This window comes from Solanum tuberosum, unplaced genomic scaffold (assembly GCF_000226075.1).
Source record: "Solanum tuberosum cultivar DM 1-3 516 R44 unplaced genomic scaffold, SolTub_3.0 scf00419, whole genome shotgun sequence".
NCBI classification, from domain to species: Eukaryota; Viridiplantae; Streptophyta; class Magnoliopsida; order Solanales; family Solanaceae; genus Solanum; species Solanum tuberosum.
In genome coordinates this window covers 308,880-314,518 of record NW_006239338.1, presented here as the reverse complement: position 1 = coordinate 314,518, position 5,639 = coordinate 308,880, and the positions used below count along the sequence as shown (strand labels likewise).

Here is a 5,639-nt window from a genome sequence, read left to right as displayed (position 1 = left end):
AAATTCATGCGAGAAACGATGTAATAACTTGATAATCTGATTTGGAACATGTTAATAACTAATTCATGATGATCTGTTGTAATTCTAGAAACCCTAGGTCTGTTCATAATCATGGAATCAAGAATCTGACTGAATTCTAGGGACCTAATGGGCGAAAGGAACCCACTAGTGAAATCTCACATACCTGGTGACGAATTCCACGGAGAAATCTGTAGATTTCAGGGCTGGAACTGATGGAACCTTGCTGCGTTCTTGAACTATGGTTCTTGACTTCTCTTCTCCACTTACGCTCTAATTTTTCTAAGTTTTGATTAATGATTTGACTTAGATAAGTTGTAGTTATGTTTCTAGGCTTAAACTGACTAAAAACTCATGATTTAACATTTTGCTCAGAGGTCATATTTTAGCAAACTCAGTGGCGTTGGAAAGAGGGTTCAATTATCTATCATATCATAGGTTATGAGACACATAGTTCCTTTTGTGCTAAGAGTTATGACTATTTGAAGTTGACCCAATCATAATTTTCATCTAACTGGCTGTTGGACCCCACATACGGTCAGACCTACGGACCGTGGATCGAACGACGGTCCATGCTGGTCGACTGTAGTTCGTGTCAGAGGTTGGGTAAAGGAGTCTTGATCCATGGACACAGACCACGGACTGTGGTCTGACCTACGAACCGTGGGTCTATCCGTGGGTCGAAACTTATCTGATTTTCTGAGCTGGGTTTTGGGAGGGGTTGCAATAGTGAACCACGGACCACCAGCACGGGCCGTGGTCTGACATACGGTCTGTGGATGGCAACCGTGGGTTGCACTTGCAACTTCTCAAAATCTGTATTTTTGGTCTGTTTTGGATACGGGATGTTACAGTTGCTGGATGATGTAAGAAGGAATGAGTAAGACAATAGATCACACGAAGTGCTGGAAATATTAACAATTACTTGGAGACAATGCGGACTTAACTGGGAACATAAAACAAAGTTACACTTACCATTACATCTGGTTTGTGTCAATTTTCCTTTTATAAGTTAAAGATTTATATGTCTGTGCTCCAAGATTGGATTGTTAGGACTTCTCATAACAAAATTGAAAATTGAAAATTGAAATCCATGAATATGGTAAATTTTCAAATAAAGTAGTATTCAATTTGTATGTTGTGCTTTACAATTGTGTAGTCTTCAGTGTCAGCCTCTCTAAAAACTGTTTTTGAGCTAGCATGTACAAAAAGAATGTTGTCCTTGACTCAACAAACAAGAAGCTGTCGGCTTCCACTTTCTTGGTGCAAAGAAGACATTGAACAGCAGCATGAAGGAATCGAGAGGAGCACTGCTTTGTGAAGATCTCCAGCAGCTACGCCTTTCTTGATAAGTGAAATGATGTAGCTCATTAAGGCTGAATCACAGGGTAATGTAATAGGGCCACCACTTGGCAACCCCAACTCTTCTTCAGAAATGCTTAAAAGTTGCTTAATGACTTCATTTTCAAGGTAAGCCAATGGAACGACGAAGCGGGCTTGATCAGCTATATAGACTACAAAATGCACTTCTCAACTATAGAGGATGAAGATTTACTGCAACTGTCTGCATCACCATCATTTCTTGGAAATGAAATCCTCTTCCTCTGCATAGCTGCAAACTTCTGCCATTTCCTAGCCATCTTGATGAGTTTCTTAGCGCTGAACATTGCCATTATTTTTTTTGGAAGATTGAAAATAAGAAAGTAGAAAAGAAATTTAGAGACCTTTGATGGTTGAACTGATAATGCTTGTCCTTGATGATGAAAAGGCTCATGAAAGAGGGATTATTTATATAAAATAGAGCTGAAATTTTTGTCACTAACCACTGTAGGCAAAGCCATGTGCCGATGTCTATTGGTCAAGTTGGTATGGGGCCTAAAATTTGTGGATGATGCTATTTTGATCAACAACAAATTAAGCCTATTTGGTATAATATCAGCTCATAGTTGGTACTCTCCAATATAAATAATTTGAAACCATTAAATGAACAATAGCTGGTGAGAAGCAAAACCATGTTGTTTTCCCTTCATTTTCATGTAGATAGGGGACACTTGACTATCATCTTGGCTAGTTGTGCTAGAAAAATTACTTCATTAAAGTCATCATGTGGCTATTTTGTTTTGGTCTCTGTCACCCTATCAAAGGGTGTCCTTAATGTAAATCATGGGCCTTGTTCTTCAACAAATTTGTAGTCTGAATACTTTAGAGAGTAAGCAAAGTCATGTGAAACTTCATATGGCATTGTCTCTCACTATAGTGGTCACCTATTTCTCTTGATCACCACTAAATATTTTGACATGAAACTTGTCATAAACTTGTATAAATATACTAGTCTCCGGACTTACAACAAACTTTCATTTGTGTTTCTAAAATCCTTCAGTTTTTTTAACAAGGAGGTGGACCTTAGCATACTATTCCTAAAGAGTTAACAAACCTCTACTAATAAACAAGCGTGCAAAACAAGAAAGAAGAACCAGAGAGAACTATTTATTGTAGGATCGGGTCAACACAATAACTATTGCTCTCTTCTTGACTCGATTATATATCAAGATAGCTGAGAATTGATCCTACTCAGAAACATGCAGTGCAATATCAAACTCTAAATTTTAAGCAGTTATGGACACCTGCATTGTGGTATATTTTGTCAAAACTAAAAAGCCTTGTACACTATAGTGAGAGATCTGTATTATTCTTTTCAAATTAAAGGTACATTTGGACTTGATGGTGTCGAGATAAAGTTTCTCTTACAGATCCGCAGCAGTAAATTGCTATGGAACAATGTATCGGAAAGTCTTAATTTTTCAAATCAAAATGAACAAATTTGATAGTAAAGGAATGTGATGCCATATCTTTGACAAAAGAAAAAAAAAACTGGAATTACATTCATTCTCAGGGGTCAAAGATTCTTCCTTCGTCTCGGTACTAAGTTTTTCCTTTACTAATGCGCAATTTTTTCATGATAAAATGGGAGTAAATCCGCTCTCGATTCCTTCCCAACCGAGAAGTGAGATCAAAGAAAGCATCCTCTTTGCAGGGGATTTTTGACACCATCTATTTGATGATCAAAACCAGTATCTTCCTCAGCTTGAGCTAACAAGTGTTGAAATAATGCCAGTATATCTTCCTCAAGTACGATATTGGCAGCGTAGAATAAATGGCTTCTACTGGATTTCTCCTCCATATGCTGCACAATGACCTCTTGGTACATATACTACATACTAGTTTTTCGACACATGCGTTGCGCGTGATTACCAATTTAGAAAATATATGTTATAGTAAATAGTATTGCTTATTTAAGCGAATATTTGAATAATAAGCTTTGCAAAAAATAATATTGCAAATTTTTTTGTGAACGTTCAATGTGGATCATTATATATATCTCTTATTCACGCGAACCTATGAAGATGGTCAATGTAAATTTTGATTAGTTAAATGCATATATTTATTTCAATTTGTTGAGGTTCAATCATGTAATTGGCCGTATCTCAATAATATTACCTTATAGACGATATTTGTTATGTATTTTTCTTATCATCTAACCAGATATGTTTGCACGTGTATTTCACGTTAAACTGTTCAAATGTCATATGAACATGTGAAGAGAACAACTACATTTTATTGTTTAGAACTAATTTTTGTATATTAATTTTTATTTTATAAGTTATAACATAATAAATGACGTTCATGTTGTTGGCTCTCATATTTAACTTCTCAATTGACTGTGTAAATAAATAAAGCTAGTTATCTGACTGTCCATAGTTAACTGAGAAATGTTTCCTTTTTTTTTTTTTACAAGAAAAACTAAAAACTGAAATTAATGAATATATTCTATTTGTGAAATCATATATTAATCACATGTTTATCTCACACCCAACAAAGATGTAGTTCATATACTCGTAAACAATTTTCAATTTATTCAATAAAGCATGATTCGTCCAAGGAAAAATAACAAGACTGTGTTATCACATATATAGGGGTTGTATAATAATATGAAAAATTATTGGTCAAAAGTTAAGATAAGAAAAGATGAAAGATAGAAATAATTAATGTAATAACTATGAGAATTCATAATCTTATAACTAAAGAATGTTAAAGAGTGTGGATAACATTTGCAATAATTAGTAATAACTAAGAGAATTTATAATGTCATAACTAAAGAATTAATGTGCAATAGCTGTATTTCTAATAAATTTTATACTAACATAAATAAATAGGACTTTGAATTACTGTTGCTATATTTTTATATAGTTATTAGATATTAATTTAGTGTAGAGACAAAATGAAAATGTTTATTCCATATTATTGAAAATAAAATTTATTTTGTAAATGATAATTTTTAAATGATTCATATATATTCACATATTTTCACAATTGTTGTGAGATTCTATATTTTTTTAAAAAAATGAACTCGAAACAATTTAAAATAATATATTTTGAATTTAGAAGATCTTCATCTAAAATACTATAATATTATTAAATAGTAAATAAGTAAAACAAAAGGGCAATGTTTATATAGTAATAACTATTTTGAAGCAAACTTTCCAACATTCTAAATCACATAAGTAACATTGATAAATAAAGTCATTCTTTTGTCTTGAGCATCAAAAAACAAATTGTGACAATTCTCTAACTCTGGAGAAGTTCAATAATTTTGGAAAAAGATGTTCAAAAGCATATATTTACATCACATTATAAATTGTTAAAAAAAACAAATAAATTTATACTACATCATGTTAACTTCATATATTGGAACATTACATACTAATGTATATATTATGCAAATTGATGGCCTTTCGGTAGTGCCAATCGAAAAGTTCATCAGTCAACAATTCTGAGGAAGAAAAAACAAGGCAGTTCACTCAAACATCAAAGATCACTATCAAAAGGGGAGGTAAAGACAACCGCATTTTGACAATAATAATGACGGTGTGTTCCTTCACAAACTGTTAAAAAATAAGAGAAAAGGGGAAGGTACAAAATGCAACATAGAGACACCATAGAATTATTGAGTGAAGGGAAAGGACATATACGTTTCCTGTAATCCTCAAAATAAAATTTCTCCTCTTTTGGTTTAATTCTTCTGTTGTTGGTAGAACATTGAAGCATATCATCAAAGGAGAGTTAACACCACAACCATGCACTTAGCAAGTTACAAATGGACCACTATTAGCAACTAATTTAATTTTGATATGATAAAATTATTGCAGAAAAGGCAGCACCAGGCTGTCATACAACTAATGGCACAAGTGATACACCGAGAAAAATGTACATTTTCGGTTTTCACAAAAAATAAATCTTTCTTTCCACTCACAAACTCGACAGTAATCAACATATACTAAGAGCAAAGGCATCACTTACAACCTTATTCCACTCAATGACAATAAATCACATGAAATCTTTTATTTAAAATGCAAGAAGAAGAAGAGTAGAAGATTAAAAAAAAATTGTGGTTGAAAAAAAAAGAGAGGAAGCCTCTCTATTTATAGTCAACAAAGGGTGGTATGAACAAGTATTTTTTGTGTCTTATCAGAAAAATCATGACCTTTTGAGAAGTCACAATCTTTTGGAAAAGTCACAATTTATTGAAAAAGTCACAATTCTTTGGAAAAGTCACGACTCAG

General features: G+C 33.1%; 1 pseudogene; it reads right to left on the bottom strand.

The window, feature by feature from the left end:
* Window positions 1–1,131: 1,131 nt before the first annotated feature.
* LOC107057978 (auxin-responsive protein SAUR68-like) lies at window positions 1,132–1,761 on the bottom strand (annotated as a pseudogene).
* Between the last annotated feature and the right edge of the window lie 3,878 nt (window positions 1,762–5,639).